Here is a 22,576-nt window from a genome sequence, read left to right as displayed (position 1 = left end):
TGCCAAGTCAAGTTTCAGGCTGACCAGCAGGTACTGATGAGTGTAAATATCTTGCCAAGCAAGTACTTACAAAAAATATATGTTCACAGGCCCACACTATTGCTAGTGCTTGTTTCTCTGGAAAAATCACTCCTCTCCATCAACAGTGATCTGGTAGCACAGGTTACTACTTTTTGTTCATCATGCTTTACCTGTCTCAGGTTCTCCCCTGGACCTATTGAACTACTTTTAGCATGGTATCATGCTGAGCATGTCAAAGTAGGAAAAAACAACCTCTAAACTTAAACCTTGCTTTAAGCTTTTATTGCTGTTTGGGCTTTTCCTGAGTATTCCTGTAGTAAATGTTTTTCATTAGTTCAGTTAGTGGTGCTGTTGTAGTAATAAAGGATAGTAGTACACTCTGTAATAGTTTTGCTGTTATGGTACAGTCTAATAAATCATGAGCTATAATTTTCCAAACCCAACAAGCTTTTTACTTACATGGCATTGTTTTGTGATGGCATGCCACGTATGGCTTTTCCTTTATTTGGGTTTGGCGGTATTCTCTTGCCTGAAAATATGAAATTGTGGAACTCAGACATTTTTGTCAAATTCATACTTCTCTTTGTTTAAGGTCAAACAATTCTCATTCAGTTTATTAAATACCCTTTTTGGTGTGATTTTTTTGTTACTTTTCTATTTTCGCATGAATGATTTTGTCATAATTATAGTCACTTACATTTCTTATTCACTGTATGATCTGCTGTACAATGTGTTGGAATATGTTGAATGCAGAACTCTCATCAAAGATCAGTCTGTTGTACCTCTGGAACACCAAAGTGATTTGATACCTTTTATTTTATTTATTTTTATTTTACATTTGTTAACCGGGCTAGTCCAGGATATACAAGTCCCATTTTCAGTGGAGGCCCGAGAAGAAAAGCTCTACTACACTACTACAAAACAAAAAAGTACAACACAAAAAATATAAAATATGGTTATAAGTCAAGTGGATATAAGTCACAAGTAAGAAAGGTAGTAGCAACATATACAGGAAGTTTATAAAGAAGGGGGAAAGAAGACAAGTACAAGAGTGGTAAGAAGAGGAAGAAGAGAAGAAGAAGGGAGAATAGAGTTAGTGTTATTAGTTATTGTTTATTAAGTTGATTGAAAAGAAAGAAAATAAAGAAAAATTAATATTTTAGAGAATCTATGTGGAATGAGGAGAGGAAGGAGAATAGAGGAGCTTATTCACTCCAAAAAGTATCTCGTCACCTCTGTTTCAGGTATTTTCTATCAGCAGACCAATATAGTGTTTCTCTCTTTTTTCTCCTTCTTTTTTACCTCATGAGTCCTATATATGAGTATTTTTCTCTTTTTTTCTGTCTTGTATCTTATGAGTCCAGTATGTATGTACAGTTTGTATGCATGCATGCATGCATGCATAGCGTTATAGTATTCATGATGTCTGGGTTTAATTCTAGTTGATGATGTCATAATTACAAACTCAGTATACTAAACACTTACACTGCTCTCACTTCACTCATGATATAGTATATGATCCAGTCATCAAAGTAAAATTACGGAGCCATAAGAAGCTTATCCAAAATGAGACAGGGGTCTTCTGTTATATATGGAACAGTATGGGTTTACTAAGAGATCTTTTGATTTATGTGGCATTTTGGAAGAGGTAGCAGAAGCACTTGACAAAAGACTGGCAGTATGTGCTGCTTATCTTGACCTTTACTTTTGGTAAAGTATTTGGCACTGTTCAACATACGAGAGTAATTGAAAAATTAAAAGTATTACATGCTGATTCATGGGTAATTCAGTGGATAAAATGTTGGTTAAACAACAGGATACAATAAGTCAGGGTGAGGGTTACCTATCTATTACAAAAGGCAACCATTTTGTGGTGTCCCTTAGGGTTCTGTACTTGGGCCACTTCTTTTTGGACTATTTATTCTCAGATATAAAAGTGGGATATGGGCTCTCTGTAACCAAATATATTGATGGTTGCAAGCTGGGCAACAGAATGACTTCAAAAAAAGATGTAAGCCTTCTAGATGATGGCCTACAGAAAGGGTCTATATATAACAGTGAACCATCAAAAGATCGAACTCTGTTATATCGACCCCTAAATATCGAAAATGAAAAAGAGCGAACAACCAGAACAGCGATTTCTTTCCAGGGAAAGAAATTGCTGTTCCCAAAAAAAATAAAATAAAATAAAACACACTAAACACTATTTTAAGTGGGGGGCTTTACCGCCACACCCTCCATGTGGGAGGCTGTGCCCCCACACCTCCCTACTTAAATATACCAACTCCGAGATCGCACTACAGTGGACGAAATGGCACAACCCGGACAGCCGGCCCAGCGATTTCTTTCCCTGGGAAAGAAATCACTGTTCTGGTTGTTCGCTCTTTTTTCATTTTTGATATTTAGGGGTCGATATAACAGCGTTTGATCTTTTGATTGTTCGCTGTTATAAAGTAGACCCTACAGAAATACTATTGCTGCTATAATGGTAATGACCAAATTATAAATGTCAGCAAATGTACCATTATGAGAATTAGCAAAAAGGACACAAATTATGATTACAAAATAAATGCCAAATCATTAGAAGACACTGTCATTAATGATCCGGGGACAACGGCAAACAACAAATTAAACTTTGACTGAGAAAAGCATATTCTATACACATCTGATTTAAAGGGTATGTCTATTCACTCCAGGGACACAATTATACCACTTTATCCCCATTGACTTGACCTATTTTAGAAAATAGTGGTGCATTATATAGGTTTTACCAATTGAGACATCTTTGAAAGATGCAACAGTTTCTTGTTGGCAAATCAAAGGGCTAAAAACTTAAACTACTCAGAAAAGCTTCGGGAAGTGTCATTATATTCTCTTTCATGGAAGTTTCTTAGAGATGGCCTCTGCCTGTCTAGAACACAATGTCTGATCCATTTCTTTTTAAAAGTTAAGTTAACTTTCTGGGAGAGCTTATACTGAACTCTGTAACCTAGTAATAAAAATAAATATCAATGGCAGTCAATCATTAATTTATATATATATATATATATATATATATATATATATATATATATATATATACACACACACACACACACACACACACACACACACACACACACACACACACACACACACACACATGGATATATGTATATATGTATATACACATAAGCACACATATGCACCAAGAAAATATAAACATAAGGTTGTGGTAATCAAGCTTTTTGAAGACCAGTAGGCTATAAACTTGCCAGCCATGTGTCTCAACTGTCCCTGATTTTGCAGAATATCTCAGATTTTGTAGAATATTTCTGTCCTATTCCTCATATTTTTTTCTGGCAAAGCATGGAGCATTACAATCAATCAGTAATGCCAGACATAAAAGTTTCATATTTCTTATTGCTCAGAAAATGTACATAGTGGGGGCGTGGCCAAGGATGAACACAGGATAGCAGCAGATTTCTTCAGCTCCACCAACATAACTACACTGACAGGAAATAATTACTTTAAAATTCAACTAATGTAATAATTTTCTTTCTAAAAACGTTTGGAATACTAGTATCTTGAATAATATCTAAAAAAGAAAGAAAATTTAAATAATTTTCCTGTCAGAAATCTTCTTGGAAATTTCTCTTTCATCACCTCTGTTCAGAATGAGTTCCAGTAAGGCTAACAGTCAGGATTCCAGCATCAAGAAAGAGCTTCAGTCTTTACTATTAACTATTCAGCAACTAACAACTAAAATGGACAGACTGGATGTTAAAATTGATAACTTTATAGAAAAAAACACAAAACAAATGGATTTGTTACATCAAGACTTACAACTTCAGAAAGCCCAGATTACAGGTATAGAAGAGACTCTTAATGATATGGACAACAGAATTCAGGAAGAAGAAACTAACATTGAATTTTTATTGAAACAGAACACACACCTTCAATCCAAAATAGATGACCTTGAAAACAGATCCAGGCCTTAATAATATAAGGATTTTTGGACTGCCAGAAAATATAGAAGGTAACAACATTACTTCCTTTTTAAATACTTGGCTTCCCAAAACTTTAGATCTGTCAGAAGCATTTTCTTTTGGTATTGAAAGAGCCCATAGGTCTTTATCTAATTCTAATACAAATAAAAAGTATCCTAGATCAGTTATTGTAAGATTTTTATCATCTTATGACAAGGAGATGGTATTAAAGGCTGCATGGGCTAAAAGCTCCTATAAAAATTAATGAGGCAACTGTGCGTTTTGACAATGACTATTCTTCCTTGGTAATAACAAAAAGAAAAGTTTTTTTGCCATTAATAAGAGAGCTTAAGAAAGCACAGTTCAAAACTCATCTTTTATTTTCTTCCAAACTAAAAATGTTTTTACCAGATGGCCCTAGAATTTTTGAAGACTTGGACTCTGCTTTGCTGTATATTAAAAAAAATAAAATATTAGATAAAATAGAAGATATGGAATGGGCTAGCCCTTCGTTAAAGAGGATGGCAACAGGAACTTCATGGAAGACTTCAGAGAAGCAAAAAAGACTAAAAAACAAATGACATGTTCTATATTTCTTTGAACTCTTTAATTACAGTTACTACATTTTCAAGAAAGCCACAAATATCTTAAGGATTTATTCAAAGTTACTTTTTTGTGTGCAAAGAACTGATTTTGTTTTATAAATAATCAATCTTTCTGAGGAACAAATAACCTGTTATGAATCAACTTGTTTCTCTTTGTGATAAAGAGACCTAAGGTTAGTAATTTGATACATTTCCTTTCTCTTCTTGTTTTAAATAATGGCATTCTCTTTAAACTATACATTCAGTGAGGGGTGGGGGAGGGCAGGGAGAGAGGTTTGATGGAAAATGTGAAATAAGGGGAAAAATAATTTATTAGTTTTTTTTAATTATTTATGCTGTTTAAATACTGTTGCTAAATATTATACCATGACTTAATTACTTAATACATGATTTCAAATAATATGTCATGATATAATTGCAGTTAACTAGAACTAAAGTAGTTGAAAGTAATATGTCTCATGTTACACTTTATTAAAACAAACAGCAAGTAATATATCTTTGTAAAAACAAACAGCAAGTAATATATCTTTGTAGATACTCTTTGTAGGTTCCTTTTTTTTCCTCTCTCTCTCTCTCTCTCTTATCTATAAAATTATATGCTTCTGATAATACTGATATGTGTATATAATAAGATCTGTATGAGAAAATGAAATGGGGCATATAAAAATAAGTTGTGTTTATGTTAAACAACTGTAGGCTTGGTTTCACTTTCATAGAGACTGTAATGACTTGTAAAATGCTTTGAGAAGGTTTTGCACTGTTTAGATTCATTTGTATTATAAAATGAATGTCAGTCACTTGCTTTTACTAAAATTCCCGCCAGAATGTTATGGGAGACAATCTGGGATGTGGGTTTCCTCGTGAATAGTGTCCTCGAGTCGTTTTAAAAGCTTCAACACTCAGAATACACACAGAGAAGCTGAAAGCAGCCATTTTGAACTTTGACCCCTGATTTCACACTGACACATCGCAGATCCAAGAAGTAAACTGTTTCAGGAAGTAGAACTGCTGTAAATGCGACTTTGTGATGAAAAACGAACTTTATGACACCTAAATGTGAGTTTTTCTTTATAATAACTTACTTATTTAAGATGTAATTTATAAAATATAAAAGTTAAAATGATTTTAAATGACTTAATATGACATAGTAAACTAATGAGATATTTTAGAAGGCAAAGAAGGTAAAATACATGTACACTTGTTTTTGAAAGCTTATATGACTGCAGCACTTTAATGTATATAAATGCTTATGATTTAAACATATGTAATGTTATAAATCATTTGCCTTGACTAACAGACAAGTACATGTATCATTATGATTATATTTTAGAAGAAATTGTCATGTGACATATTTTAAAGCTGCAGTTCAGATATATAAAAAAGAGATGGCTTTCATCACAATGATTTATGTATAACTAGGAATCAACATTTGCTGTGCAGTATGTTCTTTTAACTTATGCATGAGAATAATTATTTATTTAATTGGCAATAATAAATATGAGAAGGAAGCTTTTGGTGCAAGTAACTTAAAGTTTTAAGAGCTTTTAACTGTATTACTATGGCAGAAAGTGGGAATACCCTAATATAAGTAATGTCTGAACCATAATAGCCTATGATAATATATGTTATTGAATTCAAATGAACATAAACATATAATAAGAACTTATTCTTACAAACATTTATTAAACTACCATATAGATATTCCCCTTTCTCTCTCTCTCTCTCTCTCTCTTCTTTGCTCCCTTTATCAAGATTGTTAGAATGCTATTTTGATTATGAGTGTATTATACAGAATAGATGTACATAGCAATATTAGTTGTTTCTAAATGTTTTATATGTTTATATGAAGCTGTTATAAAAATTGTTTAGCTTTGTTATAATAGATAATCAAGTTAAATGAGGTTAACTTTAGTTAATAATAGTTAGTATTGAATTAATTTGGTGGCAGCTGAAGTACTGCTGCTTAGGATAGGGGGATAACTTGAGTGGTATTTGCTACTCGAAGTTGGAGTTTTCAACTCCAGGCTGGGTGCACTGTTTAATCCAAAGGTTATTTTCACCTGATTATTGTTGTATGTATATAGTTTTGACATCCACATCACATTTTATAAACTCATTGTCACTACAAATAAAAGTAAAACTTACACAAAATTCCATAAGATTTTCATTAAATACAGCTATAATTAATGGAACACCTAAAGGAGGAGACATAATAATACTTATTTTGTTAATTATTATTCTGATTATATGTTTTATATGTTCATAGAAGTTAAATGGTATCTCTAAAAGGAATTTCTTTAAACATTAATGGATTGAATAACCCATGTAAAAGGGCTAGTTTAATGAGATATATTAATTTGCATAGAGCCAACTTAATATTCCTTCAAGAAACACATCTCCTGAAAAAGGATATAGATAAATTAGCCACTAATAAATATACAGTCTTGGTTAGCTCAGAACACACACAGAAAAAGAGGAGTGGCTATCTTATGGAACAAAAATATGCCCATACCTAAAACTATTAAGTCTTATAAAGATGATAAAGGAATGTTTTGTATGGTTACAATACAGATTAATGGGAAAGTATATACATTAATCAATGTATATTGGATACCAGGAATTGGCACTAATACAGTGAAACACCATCTCAATAAGATTATATCATTTTCTATAGGAGATATTATTTTAGCAGGTGACTTTAATTGTATCCTACATGAAAAAGATACTACTACTACAGGAAAGAGGAAAATTACATCTAATTACAACTACATCCTATATCTATTCTCATAAATAGGACCATCAAAGAAGAAATCATCCCTGATATCTGGAAGGCCTCTCATATCATCCCACTTCATAAAGGTGGAAATTCCACTGACTATTCTAACTATAGACCTATTGCTCTCCTCTCACCCTTGGCAAAAATTATGGAAAAATGTATCCATCATCAACTTGTACAATATCTCTCTCTTCACAACATTATAGCAGACTGTCAACATGGTTTTAGACCACATCACAGTACTACTACTGCCTTGCTTTCCTTTGTAGACACTGTTAATCAGAACCGTAACAACAACTTACTCTCTTCTGCCCTCTTCATTGACCTTTCTAAAGCATTTGATATGGTCAACCACACTTTATTAATTAAGACTCTAGAATCTCTCTCTTTTGATACCTCAGCCATTACATGGTTTAATTCCTATCTCACAAACAGAAAACAGGCAGTTCTATGGGATAACCACATTTTTTCTTTTTTGCCTGTTTCTATCGGAGTTCCTCAAGGCTCTATCCTTGGCCCACTTCTCTTTTCCCTCTTCATTAATGATCTTCAAACAATAATCCCTCAAGCTACATGCATTCAATATGCCGATGATTCTACGCTCATCTGCTCAGCATCTTCCACTTCAGAACTGATCTCTCTTACCCAAAATGTCTTTAATACTGTGGAAACATGGTTCTCCAGTCGACTCCTCTTACTAAATGCTAAAAAAACTAAACTTCTTCTCTTTACCCCCACTTCCAGGACCTCCCCCTTAAACTTTAATATCTCCTCCAACAGTGCCACTGTCATCTCACCTGACTCTACAACTAAACTGTTAGGTATTACCATTGATAATAATCTCTCTTTTGACCAACATATTAACAACTCTATAAAACTAGTCAACAGAAAAATAGGATCCTTGTATCGAATTAGGCCATTTCTTACACCAGCTACTAGAACTAGGATCGCTCACTCTCATCTTATTTCTACTCTTCTTTATGCTTCACCCATCTTTACCAACCTCAAGAAAAACAACCTTAACAAATTGGCTACCTGCTACAATAACATTGCTCACTTCGCTACTGGTAACCCCTACAGAACCCATCATTGTCTTAACCTGAAACTACTAGGCTGGCTTGAAATTCAAAACTATCTTGCTATCCATCAACTCATTCTGGCCCATAAAATACTGTACCAACCAAATAACACCCCTATACTCTCCCAACTCATCATCCCCTATAACAATCTAAACTCTCTCCGCTCTTCTAGTAAACTCTTGACTACTTCTATAAAATCTAATAACACTGCTGGTAACTCCCTATTCACCAATTCTGTAGGTACAAAATTGAATTTGTTACCTACTAACATAACAATGATTTCCTCTCTGCCTCTTTTCAAACAAAATATTAAACGACACTTCCAAAATCACTGGCTTTGTTCCTGTTGTAAACCTGATTAACTTTCCACTAGTACTACTTATCTTAAACTATCTCTCTTACTCTTGTTTCACTCTATTCTCCACTGGGCTTTTTCTTTTCTCCCCTTTCATCCTCTCCTTGCCTCTTTCCCTGTTAACTATCTTAACTTGCTTTCTTCTCCTCTAACCCCTTCATATTCCTTACCCCATTCTTATTGTTCTACTTTTGTTACTTATTATCTTTGTATCTTTATCTCCAAGTATTTTTATTCCTGTATGATGTTATTTGGAATTTCTCTGTGTGTGGTAGTAATTAATTCATGTTATACTAACTTATTAGAAGAATTTTGAAGAATTTTGCTGTTTTGTTATTACTAACCTGATTACTAAATGTCTTATTGTTATGTATGTTGATTTTTATGTATGTATAAATTTTTACTTCTTTGGAGCTTTTCTCCTCGGGCCTCTACTGAAAATGGAAATATCTCCAGCTAGACTAGCCCGGTCAACAAATGTAAAATAAAATAAATAAAAATAAAATAATGCAAAACATTTAAAGGATTTTATTAATTTATATCATTTGAATGATATTAATAATCAGATAGATTCTAAATCATTACCATACACTTTTTTTTCTAACAGATATAAAACTTATTCAAGAATAGATAGAGTCTTTATTTCTAACCAAATGATAACAGACTTAATTAATTCCAAAATTATTTCATGTCCTATATCAGATCATAATTCAATTGTCTTTGAATTCATGGTAAAGAGTACTTATAATGTCCAGATCAAAAGAATACCAGCATACTTAACTCAACTAAAGGACTATAAAGATTATATACTTACAGAGATGCAATATTTCTTAGACTTAAACACTACACCTGATGTCTCCATTGTTTACATTTGGGATGCTTTAAAATCATATTTGTATGGACAAAGTATTAGATGGTATAATAATAAAAGGAAATCCTGGGACAAAGAATTACTAGATATTCAAAGCAAATTAGACTCATATAAACATAATAATAAAGAAAATATTATGGACAAAAAAGTCATTGAGGAAATAAATAAATTAAATGAGAAATACAAAGAAATTTTAACTCATAAAGTCAAAATAACATTAGAGAAATATAAGTTTTTGTGTTACTCAATAAGTCCCAAATACTTACCTAGACTTAAAAATAAAACAAAAAGGCTGAATAAACAAAATCATATCAAAGAAATTTTCTCTCCAGGGAAAAAGAAGAATGTTTCTAGTTTACCAGAAATATTAGATGAATTTAGAAATCACTTTCATAAAATTAATCACAATAACATTAACATGAATTCTAAAGATAAAATAAAGAAATTTATAACTACAAACATGAACAAAAAACTTAATAAACAACAGACTAAATTAATAGATAAAGATATTTCATATATAAACAAACTTAAATCAAACAAAGCACCAGGTAATGATGGTATTATACCAGAGATTTATAAAATTCTTCCTAAAAGTACTTACTCATTAATACATAGGGTTTTTATTTCAGCTCAAAATGAGTTAACAACTCCCCCATCCTGGCAATACACATTTATTTCACCAATTTTAAAACCCAATAAAGACCCAACCAGATGCACTTCATATAGACCTATTTCATTACTTAATGTCGACTATAAAATGTTTATGAGTATTTTTGCTGACAGATTAAAGACAATCATTCCAGGTATAATAGATATAGATCAGACAGGCTTTATTATAAATAGAAATGCTTTTGACAATATAAGAAGAACTTTAACGTTAATTGATTATGCAAACAGGAAAAAGAAAGACTTAACACTTATTAGTCTTGATATAAGTTCAGCATTTGACTCAGTAAGTTAGGACTACTTGTTTATCTTATTGAAGTGTACAAATTTCTCTGATGCATTTGTGAATCTAATTGAACATTTATATAAAGGAGCATTGGCTTACATTAAGATAGGAACATATGTCTCACAAAAAATACCCATATTAAAAGGTACAAAACAAAGGTGTCCACTCTCTCCACTATTATTTACTTTAATAATGGAGCCTTGGGCTAATTTGATTAGAAACAGCACTGATATAGTAGGATTTGATATAGATGAAAATACAATAACTAAAATTCAACTTTTTGCAGATGATGTTCTAATTACATCAGCAGGAACTAACTCTTCTATGCAGTCATTATTTGATAAAATGACAAATTTTAAAAATATCTCTGGTTTGATATTTAATGAAGAAAAAACTAAAATATTACCTATATACACACGAAAAAATGTCCTCACTAATGATTTTCACAAATATATATCCAACTCAGGTCAGATAACTTACTTAGGTATAATATTAACTAAAGATATTAAATCTATTATACATAATAATTATAGTAACTGTCTTCATAATATACAAAATCTTTTCAGTATTTGGAACAATATGTTTTTTACCATGGAAGAGAGACTCACAATTATTAAAATGATAATATTCCCTAAGATATTATATTTAATACAATCAATAATACTCCCCCCTACAAAAATAATTATTAAGAAATTGAATTCACTAATGTTAAATTTCTTATGGGCACCTAATAGACCTAGGATTGCATTAAAGAAACATACTAATAGCTGGTCTCAAGGGGGCATTTCATTCCCAGACTTTAATTTATATACTATCTCTTCTATTATAAAAGTTATTACTTTGTACTTTGTTAATAGATCAGTCATATGTTGCAAAATGGAAAGATTATTGGGAACTAATTAGCATTCACTTCATGAAAATCTCCTTAATACATAAAAATACTTTTGTAAATAACCCCATGTTATGGTTATTGAAGGAATTTTGTACTTCATCTATTACACCAAAATATCTAGCTAGTTACCCATTAAATATTATTATTAGATATCGTGATTTTATATTTATGCATCCTAAGTATAAGGAATGGAATTTTATCCTATTCCCTATAATGTATACACAAGGTATTCTCTTATCAACCACCTCTGAAAGAATTCTTTTAGTCACAGAGAATGATTTAAAGTATTGGTATCAGTTGCTGTCTGACAACAAAGTAAACAATTTTGACTTCTTAAAGCAAGAATTTGATTTGAGAGAAACATGTTGGTTAGAAATTCAGACTTTTAGACAACATCTTATTAATAAACTTGATTTAATGTCTTTAACAGTTAAAGAATCTGTCCCAATTCTGATTGATTACTTGATATTAAATTTACAACATAGGGTTTCTGATAAAGGTAAGCTCTCACACATACATAAAATTATTAGAGAAGAAACTCATTACAGTTCAGATACTTATTGGAATTATTTTATTTCTATTAATGGTGAATCACCAAAACAACAAGATAAACAATATATATTGGAATCTGCTTATAAAACTACTTCTTCCATTAATTGGAGACTTTTTACTTGGAAATTTTTACATAGATCTTTCTATACACATTTAATGATGAATAAAATAAATAATAAAGACAACTTATGTAAGAGATGTAATGTAGAAATAAATGCTGATTGGGCACATATGTTTTATGACTGTATAAAATTGAAGGAATATTGGATGTTAATCAATTGTTTTTGCAGGTTCTTTTCACAGATAATTTCATTGTCTCTAAATCACTTATATTATTTAACACTCCTGTTCCTAAAAGTGTTAAAAAGTTAAACTTCCCTTGTTATGGTCTATTCTAGCAGTGGCTAGAAAAATAATAACCAGAAACTGGATTTCAGATACTCCTCCTTCATTTAATGAATTTAAAAATGTTATGACAGAAGTGTGTCATATGGAATTAATGACAATAAAGTCAAGAACTACTAGAAAAACGTCTTACTATACTATATGGGATACTTTACAAAACCTGTTAAAAAATCTTAGTTTCATTAGTAAGACATTACAGTTTAATCAATTGATTTGATTTGTAGTGGATGTCTCTGTAAATATTTTGGTTGTTTTATTAAATGTTATAACTTTTTACATTTTAATTGCTTGTATAAGATTGTTATGATATTTATTTTGTATGTTAAAACAATAAACTTTTTAAAAAAAAAAAGAAAATGTACATAGATATGAAACCTGCTTTATTAACCTTAAGTGAAATAGAATAGTATTTAAAATTGTCCCTGATTTTTGGCCTTTGTCCCTATCCTCCATTATTTTTGGCTCTGTCTCTGATTCTTGACCAAAGATTTGAGAGCTATGCTAGCAACTGAACCTATAAACTTCGAAACCTGTGAACGTACTGTCAGAGTTAAATGCTTCTCTTTGTAAGATTCTATTGCTATCTTCATGTGAAAATATATTCTTAATTATCCTAGTTTTGTTGGCTTTGGGAGCATTTTTATGATTGAGAAAAAAGCTGTAGGGCTTTCATATTTTATATGATTCCCATATTCTCCAGTGTATCTAGATTATACATTTTCTTTCTTAAGTATAAATGTAGTTTGTTATGTGTCTGAGAGGGTAGTGGCACTTTCGAGTTTATGTGTAACCTGATTTAAGTTATTCAGCTGTCCTGTGCATTCAGGCAGTTCACTGCTCTCTGTAATTGACAATCAAGCCAATTACTTTTGCATGTATCAGTGGTTGCATTATTCATTGTATTGATCACTCCTGACGATCTTACTGTAGGGTAATTCAAAAGGCTTGATTTTGTCCCTTTGATTACAGAGAAAACCGTCTTTTGTACTCTTTCTCCCACCTTTGTTTCAGCCTTAAATGATCCGCATTAGTGGCACCACTTTGAAAGGCAGATAAGTTCATAGGTTCATAGGTAGGTATTAGGCTATCTGCCCGAGGGCATTTATAAGCCTAGTCAGAGTGTGTCAGCTTTCGCCACCCCATTGATTAATTAACTGAGCCACTGTCAAGAAGAGCCAATGAAGTGATCCCAGGGTTGTATTTTCTGTTACCCATCCACTCATCAATGTTTCTCTTGAAGGGGCTCTGCCTAATGTAGTTAGGAATTTTGTTCCAAAGCATGGGGAATCTCTGTGACAGGAATCTATCCCTCCAGCATGTTCTATTTATTGTTGTGGCGAGGTTTAGCTCACTAGAGCGAGTGGCTCGCAGTGACTTGGATTTCTTTAGGTGGAGCATGTCCATCAATTCTGAGTTGGACATGGCTTTGTAAGTCAGGCAGAGATCTCCTCTGAGTAAGCGATATGCCACTGAGTACAGCCAGAGTTTTTCCAGTCGGGCTGCATAAGACATATGTTTGAGGCCAGTAATCCTCTTGGTGAGGTACTTTTGTGGTCTTTCCAGCTGTTGGAAGTGTCTTGTGAGGTACATCCCAAATGGGACATTGTACTCTATGATGGGTCTGATGAGTGACGAGTAGAGGGGCACTATAACCTCTTTATTTCTAGATGCAAACCCTTTAGTAATTAGATGGGCTACATAGAAGGATTTCCTAACTAATTTGGCAATATGATTGTCAAAGGAGAGATTACTATCTACCTGGGTCCCCAGATCTCTTATTACCTCTTCTGTATTAAGGGGGCTGCAACCTATGTGGTAATTCATGGGTGTTTTGTTTTTCCCAAATGGGATGACTATGCATTTGTTGGCATTTAGCTTGAGACCATGACTTTGACACCAGGTGTCCATCTCAGTAAGGCCCTTTTGGAGAATGTCTGTGTCAGCCGGAGAGTCAATTATGGCTCCCAGTTTGCAGTCATTGGTGAACTTAGTTAGCCATAGTCCTCCTGTGTTTGCCTGTACTTCTGAGAAGTATATGCAAAACAGTAGGGGTCCCAGGACCGGGCCTTGTGAGACACCACTTGTGACTGGTTTAGAGTCGGACCTGGAGCCCGCTATTCTTACCGTGTGAGTTCTGTCTGTAAGCCAGTTGGCAACCCATCTTGTGACGTAGGGGTTTATATTCAGGCTGGTGAGTTTTTCTATAATTCCCAAGTGGGGAATGGTGTCAGAAGTCTTGGCGAGGTCAAGGTAGGATGTGTGAACCACCTTTCCCTCATCTATGGCCTTGGTGACTGTCTCGAAGAAGTCAACCAGGTTTAGTAGGCATGATCTGCCCTTAACAAAGCTGAACTGGATTGGGTCAAGTGTTTGGAGGTTCCAAATGTCTTTGTTAATGAGTTCCATGATGATGCACTCCATAGCCTTGCAGACCAGGCTAGTCAGGCTTATGAGGTGATAGTTACCAGGGTCAGTTGTGGCCCCTCCTTTGTGGAGCAGAATAACCGTTGCTGTGCGCCATTCTATGGGCATGTAGCCTGTGTATAGGCTGAGGTTGAACAGTGTGTTTAGGTGGGGGGTTATTTCGCTCTGTAGTTCATGCAAGACGCAGCCTGGGACACCATCTGGCCCCACTGAGGCTGTGCTTTTCGCTTTTGAAACGGCTGTTTTCACCTATGCGTCTGTGATTTTCGGGACACTACACTTTTCTGGTATTGTTGTGGGCCCTTTCAGGGGTGAGGGGGGTGAAGTTTGCACTGAATCTATCTGCCAGGATGTTGGCAATATCAGTAGGTTCAGTATATTTTGTGCTATTTTGCACTAGCTCAGAGCATATCTGTGAGTTGCCACTTAGATTCTTGATATAGCTAAAGAAGGCTTTGTGGTTATCTTTCGAATCCTTGGCTATTTTTCTTTTGAAGTTAGCCTTGGATGATTTTATGAGGCACCTTAGTTTCTTACTGATACTGATCAGGGATGTCTTTCCTTCTTGGGATTTGCTTTTTTTCTGAACTAGTTTCCTCCTTCTATTGTATAGCCTGTTTATGGCAGGGGTCCACCAGACTGGTTTCCTTCTCTTAGGGGGAGTGAGTCTTGGTTTTGCTAGGGATGGCACGATCCATGCATCCTTGTAGGTGCTCGTAAATTGCATTTGTAAAGGTTCCTGCATCTTGGATCCTTTAGTGTGGGGGCTGTGAAACGTACCACCTCTGTCTTAAGTAAGGTGAAGTTTGCTATAGAAAAGTTTTTAACTGTGGTTTCCTTGGTTGGGGGTGGTGGTGTGGTGTGGACATTCAGAGTGATGAGTTTATGGTCTGATCTAACCAGTGACGGGTTGACCTCCGGTGCAGAACACCTGTCGCCCATGTTGGTGATGACCAGGTCCAATATGTTTTCACCTCTGATAGGGGAGTTTACCAGCTGATCCAGGGCATTTGAGTTGATAAATTCCAGGAAGTGCTGGACCTGGGAGTTTGTACTTAAGTAGTTTTCCCAGTTAACAGTAGGGTAATTTAAATTGCCCAATATCAGGGTGTTCGGTAGGACCTTCGTGTTTTACAGTGTCTCCAGAAAGGCGGAGTGGTGGTCCTGGGTCATGAAGGGTGATCTGTAGCAGGCCACAATTTGCATTGCAGATTTGCCCGATGTTAGTTGCACATGGATGATCTCAGAGGTATCATGCTGCGCCACTAACCTGGAGGTGTAGGTATCCTTGATGAATATGGATACACCCCCTCCTTTTGTGTTTTGGTCCATGTTCTGTGGCCAAAATGTGTGGTATGAGTTGTAGCCCAGTAGTGCTGGGGTGCTCTGTGGAGCCTTGAACCAGGTTTCAGTTACTGCACAGACATCAACGTTCTCCATACTGAGGAGTGCTTCGAGCGCATGCATTTTGAGATTTAAACTCCTGTCATTGAGTAGCATAACCCTCATTTTTTTATTTGAGCTGTTTATGGAGGTGGGTTTGACTTTTGAGCCTTGCCTAAAAAAGGCACTATGGAGGCAGCAAGAGCCTTGGCCAGTATTCGAAAGCCTAGGGGTGACAGGTGCAAGCCGTCTCTTTTGAAGCAATGAGGCTTGTCGAACATGTCGTCCCAAGCTGACAGACACTGGATCCCCTTTGAATGACACCAGAAGCTTAGCCAATTGTTGAATTTGATTATTTTTTCTTTATACTGGGGTATCATTCTTGGTGAGGGCAGGATGCTGCTCAGGGTCAGGGTCATACCCGCCTTGGCTACATGATCAGAGAGCTCTTCCATGTCTCTTTTCATGTAGTCCAGGGAGGTACGTCTCGGGTCATTCACACCAACATGAACAATGACAGACTCATATTTGTACTTGTTCTGGAGTGACCTGAGTGCTTGTGTTATGTGGTGGATTCTGGCTCTCGATAGGCAGCTAATAGTAACCCTCTCCTTGAGCAGCCTAGTAAGTGGGACATCAGTGTGCCTGACTATAGAGTTGCCTATTACTAGTGTGTTAGGTATGTTACTTCGCCTTAAGGGCTGTGATTGTGCGGCACACTGATTTTGTGTTTTATGTGTTGTCTGGTTTGTGACAGGAAGTGCAGGTTTTTTGGGTGTCTGCTTTGGAGGTCTCTGATGCATTTTCAGGTTTTTATTTAGAGCCTCTGAGTATGATTTTGTGTATTTATGTCTATTTTTTGCCAGTGCTGTTTTAGTATGTCTATGTGAGGCTGGAGGTGTGGTGCAAGTGTTAACCTTCTCCTCATGACTGCCTGTTCCAGTCACAGGTGGATAGAGCTTAGCCTCCAATTTAGCTATATAATTGCATCTCTCACATATGTTAATGTTTTGTGGTAGGAGGAGAGGGTTGCCTGTGTACATGAGGCAGTTGTAACATTGCTTCAGGATACCCAGGTTCACCAGCTGGACTGGAGAGCATACCTGAAATTGCCCTTTGGTCATGCCTGAATAGAAGGGTGAGCTGCTTAGTTGCTTGGTTGGTGAGGGGTAAATAATGAGCCTTGCCGTGCTGGGCAATCAAGTGTTGGGGTATATTAGTGCTTGCTATTAGGTCTGAACAAGTGCTGGACTGTAGGATGCTTTTTAAGTGCTTAGGTTGAGAATTAGACCATTTTCAAGGGAAAAACTGGTGTTTTCTTATTATAAAATAGTACACTCAAGAATATTTGGCTTGAAAAAACATCATTTAAACTGTGCTGGCTGCTGTAGAGCTGCATGGCTGACTGTAGACAGAAAAAATGTTTCTCCTTTTTCTTGAAACATACAATTAACCATTTCAGAAAGGGTTGCAATTGTTATAACAGGTTTAGAATGAGCTATAAAGCATTGCATATTTCAATAGGGCTTGTACTTGGTTCGTAGTATCACTTCAGATATGTTTTGCTTTCTGGATTCTTCAGACCAATCAGTGGCTCACATCCACACAAGTGACAAATCACATCACCACAAATCAATCATCTGGGGAAGACGGGACTTTGAAACGTGAGAAGCTCTTCTTCCAAAAATAGCAGCTAAGTGCCCAGCTGTAATACTTCACAACATCACCAGCCATATGGCGCTGCTACATCACAATTTCTCAGTTTTGGACTTTGAAACAAGCCTGTGAGCAGTTCACTGGACATTATAGAGGAGCTGGTCAAGTTTTTTAAATGTTGTACTACTGTCATTTATTTATCTAAGGTATACTTCTTTGTAAGAAGTTAGAAAATGTTTATTGTGAAAGTTTATCCTTCTCCTAGTTCAATATTATTACCTAGTAGCCAATAAAGAAATTATTGGTGTGCCTTTCCTAACAGCTTCTTGCAATACTGCAGCTTTGCCAAGTATCATGTTGCTGACTTTAAAACATGGTGTTACCCTGATTAGTAGCTTTTTAATTTCACTATTATTGTATTTGAACAGAACCTGCAGTACCAAAACCATCAGCACTCACTTAAAATACAATGAGAAATAGCTTTAAAATGTATGCTAAGAATATGACATTAAATTCAAAGGTTTGTTTTTAACAAGCACTTTGGAGCTTATTTTTCTGTCCCTACAAGGCTGATATATCCCCACCCCCATCTTAAAATTTTAAGTAAACAACATTGGTGATTGTGCATACAATGGGTTCCAGTCTGGGACACCACTAATCAGGGTCACTATGCAGTCTAAGTAATGATGGGCTGTCTGTAGGGAGAAGTTACAGCCATGGGGAAGGTGGTGGAAAATGGGCTTTACCCATATAGCAGCCGTCTCTTAGGAGTTACTTTTGTGGAAGCTGCATCACTGTAGTCCACTCTCTTTGTGCAGCCACACTTTTACAGCTCTGCTGCACAGAAAACTGCAAGTACAGGAGACTGATGACCTTGTGTGATCATTCCTGAGGAAGTATTAAAGGTTTAGATGAAAAACATGCCCATGGTTATCTCTTGTAAACCCCACCCCCCAATGAGCAGTAGCAAACCCTGTCCAAACTCAGATAACAGAACATTACCCCTGGCTGCTGTTTTATGACTGCCATCACATCTATTCCCCAAATCATCCCCTTTGCAGAGATTTAAAATGGGAGGAGTTAGAGGACAGGTGGCCACTGAGGAGGGCAGATCACTGACTTGTGTGCAGAGAGCAAAAATTTAGAAACAAATGTGTAAGTAAACTGAAGATAAATACAGTAGCTGATCCCAGCAGCTCATCAAATGTTAAAAAGTCATCTGTGGCAAGACTGAGCAAAGAGTGAAACACAGAACAAAAAATAAAAAGCAGTTAGTTCCTGCGGTGTTGTTTGTTAAACCACAAGTGCTGTGAAACATTCTGCAATTTTTTTTATCATAATTACTGTGAAATGTGACACTTCCTGAAATGGTCTGTGACTAAAACCATACAAATGTAGAAGCTCATATATTTCTGATTTCTTTACAGTTTCAATATATTATCTGCCAATATGTTTTCCTGTTTGGACACTTCTTTAATCATTTCTAAGAAACATCCTTCACTTAATGTGCCTGAGCAAGACCATTGTCTGAGCCTCTCATAGACAGACTTTGCTTTGCTAGAAATAAAACCAACTGTAATAGTTTTTAGAGAATATAACAGTTTAAACAGCCTTTTGGTTCTAGAGCAAAGCATCTACTTGTACAGCTGTTAGCCAAGGAGTTGAAAAGCAGAATGTTAGGGCAGCAAGGGGGGAAATCAAGCATTTCTTTGTCTCCTGTTGAGGAATGTGTGGGCTTTCCTGTCCTTGATCCATACTCTGCTACATGCCAGAGTTAAACCCTGATCTGAAAGCAAACTGAGCAAAATCAGGCAAACAGTAGATTAGCAGTTGTCCTACAAGTGAGCAAGCACATGTTTTTATGCACATTCATGGCAACAGTACCATAACTAGTTCATAGGTTAGTACTAGGCTAGCTGTCTTTATGGTCCATTGTAATCTTAGCTAATTTCCTTTCAAAGGTAAGACTCAAACTTTGTACCTTATCACTGGGAGGTAAACACCTTTATACCATTATACCAATAATTCAGATGAGATAAAATGCAGGTTGAAACTTAATAAATATTACGAAATACATACTCGGACATTCTAAATATAAGGCATTTTGCACAAACTAACTGTAAAACCAATTTGCCATTAACAAATAGTACAGAAAACAACCCATGGGTAAGAGGAGTGGGTAGTTAGGTTATGCAGAAGTTATGATAATATAGAGATAATATGTACTGACGAAAACAAACTTAATAATGGGTAGGAGTAGGCAATTAGTGTGTGGGTCTCAGTGACACACTGCATATCAAACATGCATTCTTGAATATAAGAAGTGTTAGGGACGTGGTGACTCACTGCATATCAAACAAGCATGGTGTACTCTGAGGAGTGTTAGGGAGTCAGTGACATGCTGTATATCACACATTCACGCTGTAGTCTGAGGAGTGGTAGGGACTCAACATGCTGTATATCACACATTCACGCTGTAGTCTGAGGAGTGTTAGGGATTCGGTGACATGCTGTATATCACACAGTCATGCTGTAGTCTGAAGAGTGTTAGGGACTCAGTAACATGCTGTATATCACACATTCACGCTGTAGTCTGAGGAGTGGTAGGGACTCAGTGACATGCTGTATATCACACATTCACTCTGTAGTCTGCAGAGTGTTAGGGACTCAGTTACATGCTGTATATCACATATTCACACTGTAGTCTGAGGAGTGTTAGGGACTAAGTGACATGCTGTACATTACACATTCACGCTGTAATCTGAGGAGTATTAGGGACTCAGTGACATGCTGTATATCACACATTCACTCTGTAGTCTGAGGAGTGTTAGGGACTCGGTGACATGCTGTATATCACATAGTCACACTGTAGTCTGAGGAGTGTTAGGGTCATCCCTGAGGTCACATATATAATGGTAAGATGACCATCAAGTACATAAACTCTCACCCTCCCTGGCTATTTGATGAAGATCAGTCATACAGCAGAGTCTCCCTGAAGAGTAAGGACACATCCCATGATGATATATGTTTGACAGGGATAGCAAGGGTTTTAAAACTTATGGGTTACTGGGGGCCATACTTCTTAACTGTCCAGAATTTCACAGAATGTCCAGATTTTTGCTTCATAGTTTTGGTCTGTGCCTCATAAAAATATGTGGCTTTCTGGCAAGTCATTGAGGACTGCAGTCACCAAATAATGACAAGCTTTTAAGTTTCAGACTTCATATCCTTCAGAAAATAAATGCTAATTCAAAATATGTTATTCTGGCAACTTTGTAAGGTTAGAAGAGTTGTATTTAAAAGTTATCAATGATTTTGGCACTTCAACCCCCCCCCCCCCGTTATTTTTTGTCTTGTCCAGAATTTTTGAGTGAAGAAATTGAGAGATCCTGGTGCTAATAAAGTCAAAGCAAGCCTGAAGTCAGTGAGGCTAGGAAACAAAATCAGGTAAAAAAGAACACTTTTTTAATCAAGTTTTCAGCATTAAATATTTATGCAGCAAGTGCGTTAACTTGTGAAATGTCTTTTCTTATCAATAGCAAATATCATTCAGCTGCAAAGAGTGGTGAGTTTCAAAATTTTCATGCCTTTTAATATTTTTATTTCCTTTCATTAAAAAATATATTTTCAGGACATAAGCAAATAGGTAATATTCACTTATGCAATGAACAAAAATAGATTCAGTGAAGCCAAATCTCCTGTGTCCTGATGGTTGAAAACTCAGTTTTCAAGTGGAAACAGCATTACGATGGAAGCTGCTCAGATGGAAAAATCACACTCTTCTCCAAGAATGTGTGGTCAGATAATATGTAGATTAAGCTACAGGAGTTCAGGCATTGCACTACAAAAGCTGTCTCACACACACACACTCACACACACACACACACACACACACACAGACAGACACACACACACACACACACACACACACACACACACACACACACACACACACACACACACACACAATGCAGTGATCTGCCTTTCAGCATTTTCAGGGAAATCTATTTTTCTGGGTTGACTGCAGCAGTTCAGCTTCAATTAATTCATCATTACCTGATTATTAGATTGCCCCAGTGAAATAATTCTTATCATTATTATCTGCAAAGTACCAGCCTACAAAACAGAAGAGAAAAACACAGCACTGAGAGTAAGCTAGCTAACCCACTGCCTTTCTGCTTAGCAGCCTCTCATATGTTTTTTCTATACTAGTTTAGGTTAAAGCTCTCCGTAAACTATAACATGGAAGTAATATACATTTATCTGATCTGGCTGACACAATCCAGCTTCCAACAAAGAGTTTTTGAATGTTACACTAACAATCTTTTTCTTCATCTGAAAGTGTCTGTACAACTCTGAGCACAACCACACACTGAAAGAAACGGTTTTAAATTCCAAGACTTTTAAATGCAAGTTCTATTTGTGAATATGGAGTGTTAATTACACTAACTACAGGATTGCTGTGTCTCAGTGTATTCCCTTTTCTCTGAGGTATGGAAATCTCAGAGTTAGCATATATATTTGTGGTGAGGGTGTTGGGACCCACTTTTTGGGGTGCAGGGGATTTTGCTATTCCACAAAAACAACTTTAAAGGAGAACAGTGATTCCCAGTATTCACCATTCTCTTGTAGTTCAC

Source organism: Protopterus annectens, chromosome 8.part0, assembly GCF_019279795.1.
Source record: "Protopterus annectens isolate FY-2018-M chromosome 8.part0, PAN1.0, whole genome shotgun sequence".
Taxonomy (NCBI): domain Eukaryota; kingdom Metazoa; phylum Chordata; order Ceratodontiformes; family Protopteridae; genus Protopterus; species Protopterus annectens.
Note: the sequence above shows the minus strand (reverse complement) of the source record.